Source organism: Dromiciops gliroides, chromosome 4, assembly GCF_019393635.1.
Source record: "Dromiciops gliroides isolate mDroGli1 chromosome 4, mDroGli1.pri, whole genome shotgun sequence".
Lineage (NCBI taxonomy): Eukaryota > Metazoa > Chordata > Mammalia > Microbiotheria > Microbiotheriidae > Dromiciops > Dromiciops gliroides.
The window spans coordinates 401,692,999-401,710,566 of NC_057864.1; the positions used below are offsets into that span (position 1 = coordinate 401,692,999).

General features: G+C 39.9%; 1 long non-coding RNA gene across 1 annotated transcript; it reads left to right on the plus strand.

Moving 5' to 3' along the window:
- Positions 1 to 340: 340 nt before the first annotated feature.
- Positions 341 to 15,376, plus strand: LOC122725474. The gene is made up of 3 exons (XR_006352738.1): positions 341 to 902; positions 2,267 to 2,369; positions 14,951 to 15,376. It is a non-coding gene; the product is annotated as an uncharacterized LOC122725474 (long non-coding RNA).
- The last annotated feature ends 2,192 nt before the right edge of the window (positions 15,377 to 17,568 follow it).

Sequence of the window (17,568 nt, forward strand, 5' to 3'; positions counted from 1 at the left end):
CAAAGTAAACGGCCTCGTGTGGTGGTCCAGTCTCCTGTAGCGTGTTGAAGAAAGAAGCCGGTCTCCCCCGCCCGTGTGAGTTGGTACAACCCTCTCTGAACTCCTGTCCTCCACGCGAGTCACTCAACATGTGCCCTCTCTCTCAAGGTTTGGCCTGCCGTCCCTGGGGAGGAAGGAGTTAATCCGCGTCCCTCCCGTCTGCCCCCGCCCCCAACCCCCTAACTCTCGCATTCCATTTCTCGCGCTGAGGCCTGCGGGCACGTGATCAGCGTGACCTTTGGCGTAGATCTTCCCCCCTAGGGGTGTCAAACTTGCGGGGGGGGGGGGGGGCTGGCTTGTGCCTTCCGCGTGCGACCTTTAACCAAACAAATATACACCAAACCGAGAACCAGATTACATTTGAAAACTGAGGCCTTGCTCGCTCCAGGCCCGGCACTCCATCCAGTGCTACTTAGCTGAATACCGATGTGTATATATGAAAAAGGACATTTGAAAACTAAATCGCTATAGAAATATACAGTACATCATCTTTTTATAATATTCTGATCGGTAAGTGAATAAGCATTTATTAATCACCTAGACTGTACCAGCCCTGGTGCTAAGTGATGAAATTTTTAAAAAGGCTGCTACTGCTCTCAAGGACAGTCTAATGGAGGAGAAATCAATAATCAATCCATAAACATTTATTAAGCACCTGCTGTGTTCGAGCCACTGTGCTAATATGCAAACAGCCTGGCTCAAACAAGATATATACAGGATCAATTGGAGATAATTAACAGGAGAAAGGCGTTGGTATTGAGGAGGATCGGGAAAGGCTTCTTGCATAAAGTGGCATGACTATTTCTAATCCAGAGCCACACATGGAAATCTGGTCAAGTAAAACTTCATCCCCAAAGAGCCAGGTGGGTATTCGCTATACTGAATTCCTGCTCCCCTCAACACTGTGCTTCTGAGAATAAAATCACATGTCCAACCCTGCCCCCTCCCCCCCCCCCAGTCCTATAGGTTGCCCATCTAGCTCCTCCTGCTCAAAACTTTACATCTTGCTTAATGATCCTCACAATAACCCTTTGAAGTAGGTGCTATTATTATCCCCATTTTACAGAGGAGGAAATTGAGGCTGTGAAAGGTTAAGTGACTTGCCCAAGGTTGCACAGCTAGTGTTTGAAGTTGGATTTGAACTCAAGTCTTAGTGATTTTCTTATCTTGAGTCCCAAACTCCATCCAGTGCCTATTTGTATAAACAAAGTTCCTGCCTTCCAGCAGTTTACAGTCTATCTGGGAGATGGTTCACTAAACAACTAGTGAACAGTAAAAGATGGGAGTCAATGGAGTATTAAATTCAGTGATAGAAATTATCATTGTGGGGGCAGCTAGGTGGCACAGTGGATAGAGCATTGCCCCTAGAGTCAGGAGGACCTGAGTTCAAATCCGACCTCAGACACTTCACACTAGCTGTGTGACCCTGGGCAAGTCACTTAACCCCAATTGCCTCACAACAACAACAAAAAAGTAACTTAAGGAACATAATACTGTGTTTATAGCAGAAGAAGGGGAAAACCATAACTTGAAAAAAGAAATTATCATTGCTATTAAGGTTCAAAGAAAGAATTAGATGAAAGCTTCATAGAGTGAGGGGATAGGGATTGGGTCTGTGATTTGATTCTCAGAGTGAATTTCTAGGTGAGGAAACTGCTTCTACCAATACAGGTCAGGACCTTTTCTGCAGCTGCAAAAATTCTGTCTTACAGAATTGTCCAGAGTTTCAGGAGGTTCAGTGACTTTCCTGAGGTCACAGAGCCAGTATGTGTCAGAGGTGGGGCTTGACAACTTCCTCCCCTTCCTTCCACTTCACCTCCTTCCACCAGCCACTACATCAAGGTGCCTCTTTTTTTTTTTTTTTTTTTAGTGAGGCAATTGGGGTTAAGTGACTTGCCCAGGGTCACACAGCTAGTAAGTGTCAAGTGTCTGAGGCCGGATTTGAACTCAGGTACTCCTGACTCCAGGGCCGGTTCTCTATCCACTGCGCCACCTAGCTGCCCCAAGGTGCCTCTTAATAGGATATAGGAGGAAGTATGCTGGAGGTGGACTAAACTACTGTGAGAGCCATCTTTGTTTAATTTGTCTAATTTACAACTTGGAAATTGGTAAACACTACAAACCAGGGCTTGATTCATTGTTTTGTTAATAGTATAGACTTAAGAAAGTGAAGGAGAAAATATTAATAATTCAGTAAAAGTATGTCCCGCCTACATTTTTCCCCCAGAGAGCCTGCATCTCACTGGATAGTAAAGAGAAATTAACATGGATTAGAAGATAATAAACTTTGAATAAGAAGATGAATGACTCAAGGCAAAGAAAGGACAAGAGTAAGTATCCTGAGGAAAGAAGCCTAGACTTAGAGGAGGCGATTTCCAATCCTAGCTGTGTTACCTTGAATCAACCTCCCTGTGACTCATTCCCCTCATATCTGTAAATTAAGGGGGTTGTTCTACACTTATGAGGTCCCTCCCGATTCTAAATATTTAGTCCTATAAAACACTGCAGTAAGATTTAGTGTGGCTTGTTTGCAGGACAGTGAACCGAGAAAGAAGAGTAGGTGACCGAGATTAGTACAAAACACCAGGTTGAATAGGAAGGTTAGGGTCAAATTATGTTATTTCTTTAAAGTATGGCACAAGAGGTAAGATTTGATGCAATAAGCAATGGGAAGTCATTTCTGGGTTTTATATAGGGGTGTTATATGATGTACTATTGGTCTGGCTGTGATGTACAGGTGAGATTGGAGGGAAGGATTAAACCATTCCAATGGTTCAATGGGGCATGGAACTTTCTCAAACATTATGCCAATTCTGATAGGTTCTCCTAGCCCATAAATGCTGACATTATGGTTCCAGTGAAGTTTTATGTGCTAATCAAATGATTAACTTAGCTAAAGATATAGAGGTTTGTCACCAGAAGCTGGCCAGTTGGTTAGAAAGGCCTTGACCATGGCAACCCATAAAACAAAGAAAAACACAAAATGGTTTTCAGTTGTGGGTGGTCCTCTTTCTTTTCTGCAGCAATGATGGCAGAATAATGAGAAAAGAGGCAAAGATGCTAAAAATTTCACAGGTTTTAAATCATCTATATTATACATAGTACAGGTGGCTCAGTGGATAGATCTCTCAGGCTTGGAATCAAGAAAACCTAAGTTCATATTCAACTTCAGACATTTGCTAGCTGTGTGACCTTGGGCAAGTCACTTAACTTCTGTTTGCCTCAGTTTCCTCAACTGTAAAATGGGAATAATAGTAGTACCTACCTCTCAAGATCAAGTGAGATAATAAATGTCAAGTACTTAGCACAAATTGGCACATAGTAGGTGCTATATAAATGTCAGCTGCTATTTTTTTTTTTTAGTGAGGCAATTGGGGTTAAGTGACTTGCCTGGGGTCACACAGCTAATAAGTGTTAAGTGTCTGAGGTCAGATTTGAACTCAGGTACTCCTGACTCCAGGGCCGGTGCTTTATCCACTGTGCCACCTAGCTGCCCCTGCTGCTATTATTTTTAATGTAGGTACCTAATAAATGCTTGTTGATTGATTAGTTCTCTAAATATGAGATTTTTGTAAAAAAAAAAATCAATGAGTTAATACATTGCTGAAGAAACTAAACTATACCAATATACTCTTTTATTTAAAGAAAAAGATAAAGTAGTGACAGCTAAAAGTCACAGGTTCTCCTCAGGAACATGAATAAGGATGTAGACAAGGTTGGTTTTCTGTGTGCACAAAGTCAATAAATATCACTTCCTAGGATACTTGTTTATCTTATTTTAAAGTGCTCAGGTTGAGCTTAATCAAAAATACCATCAAGACTATAACTTCAATTTCAACATCAATGACAGGGGATTGAGAAAGAAGTTCTATAAAGGATATTCCAAAGTTGTGACAAGTAAAATCTAATGTGTGGTCGCCTTTTTCCTGTCCCCAGTGTGGGGGAAAACTAGCTAGGGTTTACTTATAAATTAGAAGCATTAGCACCAGTTTGGGTCATTAAGCATTTATTAGTGAAAAAGAGAACACCTGGGTCAGAAAACCAAGGAAAAGTCTATCTATCCTAAAGGAGAGATATGGGTTCAACCTGGTCTGCCACTACCAGCCTGTTTGGACCCAAACTCAGAGAGGAAACAGTGCTTTCCACTTCCTGCCTCCCACCCCACCCCCAGGCTGTCCTTCAGGCTGATTGGTTAGTGTCACCCAAATCTATTGGTTCACTGGACTTGAGGGTGGTCTTGTTGAGTTCAACGTCCTTAGCTTCTGAGAACAATACCCTATTGAGGTCTGGCCTGGTGGCTTTTGATTTAATTAACTCCAAGTGGGTTAATCAGCTAAGTCAATCACTCAGTCATTCTCACTTAATTCAATCAATCTAGATCAACCTCCTCTGGTTGGGGCCTTTGGGTGTTGACAAAAGCCCATTATTTCTTACAAAGTAAATTAACAAAAAGAAAGGCCTGTATACATCAAAATATTTAGAGCAGGATATTTGATAGGAGCAAAGAACTGAAAACAAAGATGTCTATTGACTGAGAAATGGCAAATCAACTGTGGTGAGTGAATATAATGGAATATGGCTGTGCCATAAGAAAAAAGAATGAGTATGAAGCAGACAGAGAGGCATGGAGGGATGTATGTGAACTGACAACAAAGGAAATGGAAAGAAAGTAAAAAGATTGATGTCTCTGCTTCCTTGGATATCCTCTCTAGCCCTGACTCTACTTTCCTCTCACCATGCTTGACACCCTAGTCTTGGATGGGGTGTCATAATATGCCTTTCTCCCCACTGCCTTGTCCAAACTCTCCTTTCACCCCTTAATTCCCCAGGCTCTTCCCCTTTGAGTTTCACTTGAGATTTCCCACTTAATACAATTCATGATAGCTGTTTTAAATCATTCTTTCGAGTCATTCTCCCTCCTTTCCCAAGAAGTTCAGCACCATCTTCCTCTCCTTCCCAACTCCTGCCCTTATAAGACTTTAATATTCCCATTGATGCTCCTTCAAACTCAGTTCTTCAGCTTCCTTAAATCCCATGACCTAATGCTTCACTCCACCTCAGCCAGATGTAGGAATGATACATAACACACTAGATTTAACCATCACCCACAAGAATCCCCTGCCTTAATTAGAAATTCTGATGTTCTTCTACCTGACTATAACCTCCTATAAGACCATCTCTCCCTATGCCTCAACCCTCCTAAAACTATTCTTCACTCTCATCATGATCTCCACTTCTTCTACTCCTCCATACTTTCTCAGGTCATTCTTTCTGCTCCCTTTCCAATCACAATGCTGTCACTAGCCATTTCAATTCTATTCTGCACCCTACTCTCTGATCCCACAAACTTGTATCCTGTCACTGCTCGTCTTTTACCAAATTTTAGTCTCAAATTTCTCCCACCACCTTTTTCCTTCACCCCTACTCACCTGATGCTGAACAGAACTAGAATAAACCACACAGCTATGTTTAGTAGAGGCATTATAAAGTAAAGAAGTCCTTCTATTCCTCCCTATTGATTCCCTATCTTAGTCCCTTCTCAAGTCTCTTACGCCATCCCATTCCCCTCCCTTTTGCAACTGTCAGGTTTAAGGAATGTACCAGTTACATGGTGGTAGAAAAAAACTGGTTTATTGTAGTGGTCAATTATAATTATCTATATTATCTATAATTATCTATGCAGTTATATATGCAGTTATATGGCACAGTTGATAGAACACCTAGTTGAGGGTCAGGAACACCTGAGTTCAATTCTGGCTTCAGACACGTACTAGCTCTCATAATTCTGGGCAAGTCACTTAACCCTTTTTGTCTCAGTTTCCTCATCTGTAAAATGACCTGGAGAAGGAAATTGCAAACCACTTCAGTATCTTTGTGAAGAAAACTACAAAATGAGGTCATGGAGAGTCTGAAACGACTAAACAACAATAAGGATTTACTGAACTCCCTTTGTGTGTAAGGCACTGTGTACAAAGTTTCATATGCCCTCAAGTAGCTTATCATTAGTTATTGGGGAAGTAAGTAAGCTCTAAAGGTCAGACACAAAAATTAACTAAGAAGGATCAGAGGAGGTACTTAGCTATAGTTACTAAAGATGGTTGCTCCTATTGTTTTTGTTTTGTTTTTTCAATCTTAGTATTTTTTTTTCCAGTTACATGTAAAGATAATTTTCAACACTTGTTTTTTGGTTTGGGGGTTTTTTTGGTGAGGCAATTGGGGTTAAGTGACTTGCCCAGGGTCACACAGCTAGTAAGTATTAAGTGTCTGAGGCCTGATTTGAACTCGGGTCCTCCTGACTCCAGGGCCCGTGCTCTATCCACTGTGCCACCTAGCTGCCCCATCAACACTTGTTTTTATAAGATTTTTGAGTTCCAAATTTTTCTCCCTCCTTCCTTTCCCTCCCCCCTGCCCAAGACAGAAAGCAATCTAATATAGGTTATATTTGTATAATCACATTAAACATTTTTTCTGCATTAGTCGTGTTGTGAAAAAAGAAGAATAAAAGATTAAAATGTCAAAAAAGCAAAAAAACAAAAAAGTAGAAATGGTGTGGTTCAATCTGCATTCAGATTCCACAGTTCTTTTTTTCTGAACATGGAAAGCATTTTACATCATGAGACCTTTGGAATTGTCTTGGATCATTGTATTACAGAGAGGAGCTAAGTCTGTTACTATGTACCATGTTATCCTGGTTCTGCTCACTTCACTCAGCATCAATCCACTTAAGTCTTTCCAGGTTTTTCTGAACTCTGCCTGCTCATCTCTTTTTATTTTTTTTTTGGCGAGAGTCAGTGAGGGTTCGGTGACTTCCCCAAGGTTACACAGCTAGTGTCAAGTGTCTGAGGCTGGATTTGAACTCAGGTCCTCCTGAATCCAGGGCCAGCACTTTATCTACTACACCACCTAGCTGCTCCCTGCTTATCATTTCCTTTTTTTTTTTTTTTTTTTTTTTTTTTGGTGAGGCAATTGGGTTAAGTAACTTGCCCAGGGTCACACAGCTAGTAAGTGTTAAGTGTCTGAGGCTGGCTTTGAACTCGGGTCCTCCTGAATCCAGGGCCAGTGCTCCATCCACTGCACCACCTAGCTGCCCCCTGCTCATCATTTCTTATAGCACAATAGTATTCCATTACATTCATATGCCACAACTTGTTCAGCCATTCCCCAAGTGATGGGCATCCCCTCAAATTCCAATTCTTTGCCACTACAAAGAGAGCTGCTATAAATATGGTTGTTCCTATTATTGCCCAATCTTTGTTCTTGAAGAGAACCAGTGACATCATGAGGGTGATGTCTTGACTTGCATGTGAATTGGATTTAAGTGAGATAGAGCTGCACAAAATCATCAGCCTTACTCTTTCCTCCAGAATCATCTGAGTCCAGTGACAAGACAAGAATCAAGATGGCCCAATGACTAAAGATAGCAACTATCTACTTACAAAACCTTTTTTTAGCAGCCCTTCCCCCAAATACTAGGTCATAGGGACAATATATCTGAGGATTCTAAAAACAAAGGCCTGAAGAATATAGTACCTGCCCTTTGGACTCTATCTTCTATCTCTGTTCAAATTTTTGCTTTCCATCATCCTGATCATCTTTTACTCCCAGCCTAAATATTTTTAAACCCTGGTGAGCCCAAGGACCTTATTAAATGTATTAATTTGCATTGCTAATTATCTTATATTCATCTGAGTTATGAAGGAACCTGTAAGATATCATTTAATATTGAAATAGCTGTCAAGGAACTAAATTATGCCAAAATATACCAACTATAAGTTGTAAAGTTACAACTAAAGTTTTTCTGCTGCCATTTATAACTTCTTCTTCTTCTTCTTCTTTTTTTTGGTGAGGCAATTGGGGTTAAATGACTTGCCCAGGGTCACATAGCTAGTGTGGAAATTTATTTTGATTTGGGGACCCTACCTTTGGGCTAAGATTAAAAAGCTTTAGGCCCTCAGGGTCTCTTCTGTGTGGGAGGTTCTGGTGCCCCTTCCCCTCTGCTTCTGCTGAGCCAAAAAGCCCCATGAGCTGTACAAGATGCCAGGTCAGTGTGGGTGCAAAAAGCCCCCAGATTTGAGTGGGGAAGAGAAAGATATATATAAACTAGAGAGTTAGACCGAAGGAGGGCGGCTGAAGGACTAGACTCAGGAGGACTAACAAGATTAGAAGAACAAAATTCAGGGGGGCTGACAAGATAGGAAGAACAGAGAGGGGACTGACTGACAAAATAGGAAGAACAGAGAGGAGGCAAGATTAAGGAGGACTCCGAAGACTAAAGACAGCAGCAGGGCTGACGAGATTAAGAGAACAGAAGGACACTGGAGCACTAGGAGAACGAAGGAGAGGTTGGTGAGAGAGAAACACAGGGGTTCAGCGGTGGCAGTAAGGAGAGAAAAGTTAGAAGCAGAAGGATTTACAAAGTGAAAGGGGCTCAGAGTTAGAAAGTAGCTGATGGGGAAAGTGGAACATACCCTAAGGCAAGAGGCGGCTAAGGCCCTTATTGTATTAAAAAAGTTCCAGGCCAGCAGGTGGAGACACCCCAATGCAGTCAAGTTGTACATTTTATTTCCCTGTATTCTTAATTTTAAATAGTATCTCATAAATAAACTCTGCTTTGGTTATTCAGTTAAGAGGCTTCTTAATTTTTTGCTTATCAATTTTGGGAGTGGAGCAGTGTGGTGGAACTTTATAAACGGCCCACATTAAATTAATAGCAGTCAGATAGCCAGTTAGTCAAGAGACCCCAGATTAGTCCTCCAGTCAGATTAGCCCCTCAAATTAGGCCAACAAGTCACAATATATTCTAACATTTGAATGGCGACCACAGCAGGGACTTATGGCCCAGTTATAATTTCTCTAAACCTATAATTTTTCATATAATCATTTTTCATAAGTCCAATTATATATTTTTCAGATTAGATATACTTATTAATAATTAAATTTTTTTACACTAGTAAGTGTCAAGGGTCTGAAGCCAGATTTGAACTCAGGTCCTCCTGAATCCAGGGCCAGTAGTCTATCCACTGTAACACTTAGCTGCCCCCATTTATAACTTCTTAATTTATATTTAATCATTTCATAAAGTTCTTGAAACAGAAGATTGGGCCTTAAGACAATTAGGAATGCAAAGATTTTAACTATTCTCAGCAATACAATGATCCAAAACAATGCCAAAGAACTAATGATGACACATACTATCCACCTCCAAAGAAATAACTGATATTGATTGAACACAGTCTGGAGCATGCAATTTTTCATTTTCATTTTTTTATTCAAGTTTTTCTTATATAAAATGACTAATATGGTACTGTTTTACATAATTGCACATGTATAACCCACATCTGATTGCTTACCCCCTCAGGGAGGGAAAGAGGGGAGGGAAGGAAAGAGGGATAAAATTTGGAACTCAAAACTACAAATTAAAATGTTTATTATTTTTCAAATGGAGTAAAAAAAAAGGAATGCAAAGACCTTTGTTTGTTTCTTTACCTCCATCTGTGATTTCATTGATAATGAGAATTCCTGTGTGACAAAAATATCAACCAACACAAATCTGAGAATGTTATGAAACTTATGGTCTTAGAGAATTGCCTGAGCCACTAAGAGATCAAGTCATTTGCCCAAATTCACATAAGTGGTACATGTCAGAGGTCATTCAGAGGCAGCTAGCTGGTGGTTCAGTGTATAGCACACTGGCTTGCAGTCAAGGAGATCTAAATTCAAATCTAACCTTAGACACTTACTAGCCACGTACCCCTGGGCAAGTTACTGAACCTCAATTTCCTCATCAGTAAAATGGGGATAATAGCGGGGCAGCTAAGTGGCGCAGTGGATAAAGCACCGGCCCTGCATTCAGGAAGACCTAAGTTCAAATCCAGCCTCAGACACTCGACACTTACTAGCTGTGTGACCCTGGGCAAGTCACTTAACCCTCATTGACCCACAAAAAAAAGGGGGGGGGACAATAATAGCACCTACCTTGCAGGGTTATTGTGGGGATCAAATGAGAATAATTTTTATTAAAAAGTGTTTGGAACATAGGAGGTGCTATCAAAATGCTAATTCTCTTCCCTGTACTCCTTTTCTCCCTCCCCTGCTAACAACTACACCTTGTAGTTTCTCACAATGAAATATTGCTTAGCAATCATTATTCATGGCATGCCTTTATTGGCTACCATAAAATTGATACACAATATCATTACACGTCCACTTCATTTCAGCTATATGTAGGACCTTTTTATCACTTGATATTCCTATGCCGCCAAGAGTTCTCAAACTCAAACTCCTTTCTCTGCCTAAAATCTCCTCATCTTCCACTTATTCCACTCCTTTACTCTTCCAGAACCCAGCCTTCATCTTGACACCTAGTCCCCCAACTCTTCATCTCCCTCCCTTCTAAGTACCACTTACCTCCTATCAAGCCTAGATTCCATGATCCATAATACCCTTAACAATCTAGAGCTCCATGCCCTGTCTTGATCTTCTTATATCTTCTTTGCAAATCTAAACCCTGGATAACCCTGTCAGTTTTTTCTAATACTGTGATGCCAAACATTCCTAGAGAAAATCATGAATCTCCAAAGAGTGAGTTCACTGCAAATTATTGCCATCTAGCATAAAGCGAGAAATCAAGAAGGATTTTATAAGGACAAAATACAGACATCTCCTAAGAACTATGATGTCAGCAAGGGACAAAAGTGTGGAGTCCGATGGAAAACTTGAGAGTGATTTTTGTCGTGTTTTGAATATCTTAAAAGGAGAAAGGAAAAGGATATGCTAAGGAAGAAAAAATAAGAATCGCACATTATCAAAAGGCACAAGTAAAGGTCTATACAAAAGAATAAGAAGTTGAGGGAGTAGGAGTCACTTGAATCTCACTTTGAACTGATGCAAAGTGAAGTAAGTAGAACTAGGAGAATAATTTATACTATAACAATTTCATTGTAAAAACAAACAAGTTTGAAAGAATTAAGAACTCTACCCAACTCAGTAGTCAACCATGATTCCAGAGGACCGATAAATTTTAGTATGTGACTCATCTCCTGACAGAGAAGTGAGAGACTATATATGGGAGGGAAAAAAACACATTTTTGTATATGGCCAATGTGGGAAAGTGTTTTTGCTTAATGATGCATATCTGTTTCAAGGATTTTGTTTAGCTTTTTTAAAATTTCCTGAACTGGTCTGCTTGTTAAGTTTTTCCCTAACTGGTCTGCTTGTTAAACGATGCTTGTTAATTGAAAAAAAAATTAGTTTAAAAATTCATGTAGGGGCAGCTAGGTGGCACAGTGGATAAAGCACTGGCCCTGGATTCAGGAGGACCTGATTTCAAATCCAGCCTCAGACACTTAACTAGCTGTGTGACCCTGGGCAAGTCACTTAACTCTCATTGTCCTGCCCCCTCCCAATTCATGTAGTAAAAAAATTAATAATGATAATAATAAATAAAATAATAATTTAAAAATTCATGTAGTAGAATATTAGTATACTATAAAAATGATGAATGAGAGGAATACAGAGACTCATGGAAAGACTTATATGAACTAATGCAAAGTGAAGGAAGCAGAACCAGGAAACTAACACTGCAGCTAACCAGACACCATCATGCTGATGTGACAAGGGCTGTTTCCTGTCCTTTACTTGTCTTCATGGTTTTCCCTGGGTTTATTGCTTTGAAGTTTCCTGTCTCCTCAGTAGACTCCCAGTGCTCCAGTTCTATCCTTACCTCAGATTACTCAAGAACAATTTTATTTTTGTCTCTAGTCTAAGAAGTCTTCCTCAACATTAGAACTAAAAAGGTATCTAGAAAATAAACATGAATAGAATTTTATTCTCACATAGAAAAGGGAAATGCAAAGCCATAAAAAATCAGAGAAAGGATAGACTCCATTGAGAAGCTGCACACTTCATTGGGGCAATTGCAACAAGGCTGCTGATCAGCTATTTTAGATATCCTGATCAGTGTCATTTCTTTCCCATTTTTTCTCTCCCTGGGTGACTTTTTCCCTCTTGTATGATCTGCCTCTGGTGCTATTTCAATTGCAGCTCCCCTGGTATCTAATACTTGGGTGTCCAAAGATGGGGAAGATGCCAGATGCCTTCTGAGATCTCACAAGACCATATATCAAAGGAAAGGAGACAAAAACAGCCAGCAGTCCCAAACTAGACATAGGCTTACCTAAGAAGCCATGAGTTCATGGCTTGGGCCTAATAATAGGAAGGACATCCCCCCGACTGACCCTGCAGAGCTCAGTCATCCTAATATTTCAAGGTCAGCAGGAAAAAGAAGCTTGATGCTCAGGGATCAACCTTTTAATATATCCATGGATATACTAATTTAATAGGTTCAGCAGCCATCAAAAGTGTAATCATGGGGCAGCTAGGTGGCACAGTGGATAAAGCACTGGCCCTGGATTCAGGAGGACCTGAGTTCAAATCTGGCCTCAGACACTTGACACTTACCAGCTGTGTGACCCTGGGCAAGTCACTTAACCCCATTGCCCTGCAAAAAATAAAAAGTGTTATCATGAACAAAAGGAAGCACTTGGAGGATATCCGCACCTGCTCTGAAGTTGGGGGTTGGAGGGAAGGAAAGGAACAACCCCTTCATCACATATCCCCAAAGGTTACGTGATATCCTAACTGATTTCTCAGAGGTACAGGCAATCAGAGCCATACCTCAATACTGGAATAGACAAGAAGAAACTGAGAGTGCCACTGTCAAGCCACTCTAAAACTCTCTTAAGTTCTTCCATATGTTGATTGTGGAACTCAAAAAATGGGTTGGCCTTACAGTGGTATCCAGCACAGAAGGCAGTGTGAAGCTAGCTTAAATACAGGCTCTTCTCTTTTCTTTTCTTTCTTTCTTTCTTTTGTTTTGGTTTTGTTTTTTTGGTGAGGCAATTGGGGTTAAGTGACTTGCCCAAGGTCACACAGCTAGTACGTGTCAAGTGTCTGAGGCTGGATTTGAACTCAGGTCCTCCTGAGTCCAGGGCTGGTGCTCTATCCACTGTGCCACCTAGCTGCCCCCCAGGCTCTTTTCTTAAACTAAATTCTGGTGCACCTCTGAAATACACATCCTCTGTAATATACAACCTCAGCTGTTTCCCATTTTCTGGATCCATTGATAAAAAAATTTTTAAATGTTAGAAAAGTCCATAAACAAAACAGGAATTCAGAATTAAACCAACTAGCACCTCCAAATTTAAACATGTATTAGAATTTTTTAAATGTTAGCAGTTTTTTGGACCTACATTTGGTGGAATGTCTCCTCTTCTGATCAGGGTAGTTCAGGCTACCTGACCTGAAGCAGAATCTTTATTTTCTAGGCAGACCATTACTTCTACTGGTTCTAGGGCAATGTTTCAGTCTACCTGGTAAAGAAGCTTCATTAAGCTCTATTATATAGTCTGTTCAGTTGTTTTCACACAGCTAGTAAGTGTGTGAGACCAGATTTGAAGTCAAGAAGATGAATCTTCCTGACTTTAGGCCTGGCACTCTATCCATTGCTCCACCTAGCTGCATTATGTAATCTGGATAAAGGCTTTTACCCAGTCAGTTTCAGCTCCACTCAGCCACTGCTTAGAGATGCATTGACAGACTTAGCATGTTCAGAGTTCTGTTCCATGGCTCCAAGTCACTCTCCATCTCCTTGTGTCCTTAGTGGGAAAGAGTTCTGAAGAAGAAGCAGGCAAGTTTCCCTGCTTTTACTTCCAGGCTAACTCATTAACATCTCTTTATCTTCTGAGCAGATTTAACCTTTTATCCAGATTATTTCACTTCCATTATTAGGAGTTACATTATTTTTCTTTTTTTTTTCCTTTTTTTTTTTTTTTTTTGCGGGGCACTGAGGATTAAGTGACTTGCCCAGGGTCACACAGCTAGTAAGTGTCAAGTGTCTGAGGCCAGCTTTGAACTCAGGTCCTTCTGAATCCAGGGCTAGTGCTTTATTCACTGTGCCACCTAGCTGCCCTCAGGAGTTACATTATTTTTATTCTAATGAAATACATACAATATAGTAACTATGGCATTCTCAGCAAAGCTTATTAAACACTGTGCCCCTTTTGTCCAACGAATTTTCTAAATGTTTACTTTTTAACCTTTGCTTAGTGTTATATGTCTCATCCTAATTTGCCCTTCCCTAAAAATCAGCTTCAACTCATTATCCAAGAAAGATTCAATCTGTTCTCTCTTCCACTCTGCATATGCTATTCTCCCTGCTTTCAACTCCATTGAACAAGATGCCCTCTCAGCCTGGCACTGGATACCACCCTGACCCCTTTCCTCCCTGTCTTTGTCTAGTGTCTCCCCCAATTAGATTGTGAGCTTGAGGACAGAGACTATTTCATTGTATTCCCAATGCTTAGCACGTGCCTGCCATGTAGTAGGTCCTTAATAACTATTTATTGGATTGAATTGGATTCTTCCAGCATGTATCGTATCATTCACTTCTCCTGTGACATACCAACTCTTATAGCCTTATATTCCCAGGTTGGTACTTAGGCCTTCACCAACAAATCTCACTGGAGTTACATTGTTTTAGTAAGTATGCTGAATGCGTGCTTATTGATTGAATGACTACTATGCTCAGAATATGAAGTTGCCTGGATATTGTTAGCGTTTTCAGAAGGATTGCAGTACCTTCTTTTTCTCTCATTTTTCTTCACATATGGGATTTTTTTCTTATTTTGTCACCAGATGGTGCTGTTTCCCAATATATTTTCATATAATACCATTTAAAAATATATTTTTTTAACTATTTAATTATTCAGGGTAGATTATCCAGTTTGCAGGTTATTCTAGCCTCCTCCCATTATGTGCCTCTTAGCTAGCTCCCTGATTATTTTACTTCTAAGATCAAAAGCTCACAAAGGAATAAGAAGATGATGCTTTGTTCAATTGTTTCTTTTGTCAGTACCATTGGTGTACTTTATCCTGGTCAGACCACTTGGAGTTTAGTGTTCAGTTCCAAGTACCACATTCTAGGAAGAATATTGACATTGGCCACACCATCCAGATGGGAGCGATCAGGATGGTGAAGGGCCTCAAGATCCCATAATATTAGGAACAGTCAAAGGAAATGAAGATTTTTTTATCTGGAGAAAAGACTTACAGGGCACATCATTGCCATCTTCATCTATTTTAAGGAAATGGATTAGGTTTGTTCTGCTTGGACCCAGAAGACAGAATTTAGGAGCAAATGGAAGTTGAAAAGATAAAGAAAATTCTCTTTAAGGATGAGGGTTATTGATGAGCAGTCAGATTTCAGAAAAACTTGGAAAGACTTCAGTGTACTGATGCTGAGTGAAGTGAGCAGAACCAAGAGAACGTTGTACACAGTAACAGCAACATTGGGCAATGATCAATCTCAACAATACAATGATCCAAGATAACTCCAGAGGACTCATGGGTATGGAAAATGTTCTCCACAATCCAGAAAAAAGAACTGTGGATTCTGAATACAAATTAAACCATACTGTTTCTACTTTTTTTTTTTAGGTTTTTCCCTTTTCTTCTGATTCTTCTCTCATAACATGACTAATGCAGAAATATGTTTGATGTGATTGTACATATATAACCTATATCATATTTCATTTTGTCTTGGGGAGGGGAGGAGGGAAGGGAGGGAGAAAAATTCAGAACTAAAAATCTTATAAAAACAAATGTTAAAAACTATATATGTAACCGGAAAATAATAAATTTTTTTAATTTAATTTTTTTTTTAAAAAAGGATTAGAGTTATTCCAAAGTGCAATTAATTGTTTTGGCAAGAAATAAGTTTCCCCTTGTTAGAGATCTTCCAGCAAAGACTTAACAAATACCTGTCAGGAATATTGTAGAAGAAATTCTTATTCAGCCACAGGATAGGTGGGATGGCCTCAGAGGTCTTGCCCAACTCTGAAGCTCTTTAATTTTGTGGCTCTATGGAAAGAAATTCATACTAAGGACTATAAGGAGCCTTGGGAGTTTAATATATTTACATTAAATACCATTACTTAGTCATCACCAGAAGACTAATATGATACATAATTTGAACTCAAACTCAATTAACATTTATTAACAATCTAATCTGTATGGATCACGGTATTAGGTATTGGAGGAAAGTCAAAGTTTAGATAAGACATGGTCCCTGAACCCATGAAATTTCAGATCCAATAGGAAGCAGGACACATACACAATAATTATACTGCAAATAGACTGTAGTAAGTACATAAGGAAGCTGCAAACAAAGTGCTATGTAAGATAAAAGGCTTTATAGAGGGGGTAGAATTTGAGTTGTGCTTTAAAGGTTGAATATGTATTCAGCAGATTGAGAGGAGAGAAGGAAGAGCAAGCCCAGAGAGCCTAGTGGATAGACCTATCCTGTAGAGATTCTGTATCCTGGGAGAAGCCAGCCCAGCCTAGGAAGAGAGCAACCAATCCAACATTAATTCTCTACACTGAAGTGAACTTTTGTGAGGATTCTTCAGAGAGAGGGCATGGAGACCCTGCAGTTCCAGGGTTGAAAGCTTCTTTGGCCACATATGCTCTTTATACATGTGTCTCTACTCTTGTACTTTAAATTCCTTCCCACTTTCCTCTCCCCCCCCCCCAAGACTTTATATGTTTGTGGAAAAGTAATACCCAGGTTCTTGGGAGGAATGCTTCTTAACTACTGTTCTTGCTATACTATTTGAGCAAATGTCTTTGTATTTCATGAGTTTCATGAGCTATAGTAATATTACAAGTGATTACAACAGTCTAATCCAAAAAAAAGTGGTGAAGATATGACATAAAATGGTGGCCATGTAAATGGAGAACAAGGGACAGATTCAAGAGATTTTGTGGAGGTAGAATTGACAAGACCTGGAAACTTATTGGTTATGAGGAATGAGGGGGGGAAATTGTCAAGAACAACCAGATTATGAACCTAACAAGTGAGAGCAGTTGCTTCAGTAAGCCTTACTATAGAGTCTGGACAAAGCTTTTACTCAACCAGATTGAAAAAGACAGGAGACAGTATCCTGGACAGTGGTGGCCAAAAACTTCAGAAGCAACTGATTGAACAAGGAGAATGAGGACAGAAAAGATCTTTGAATTTGTTTTCTTTTCATTCAACAAGCCAGTTGAAGGCCTCTTCCCATACTTTATTGAGAAAATAGAGAACTTTCATTCTGAGATCCCTTTTCCCTACATGTCAAAAACCCCTGACATTATTCCTCATTCTTTCTTCCTTTACTCCAATCTCGGATAGTATAGTAAATAATATTATTTATTATGTATTATTAGTATTAATGGTATTACTGCATCTTTATCTCCAATGTTCTTCTCTCACCAAGGTCAACCCTTCTGCATGGACTCTTGATCCCATCCTTTCCCATCTTCTTCAGCAGATTGGTTCTAAAACTATTCCTATGTAATCCAAAATCTCCCCCATCTACTGATTCCTTCCCTGCTGTCTACAAATAAATTCAAGTTCTCCCATCCTGAAAAACCCTTCACTAGACCCTACCACTCCCATTTGCTATTGCCCTGTATCCCTCCTCCTTTTCA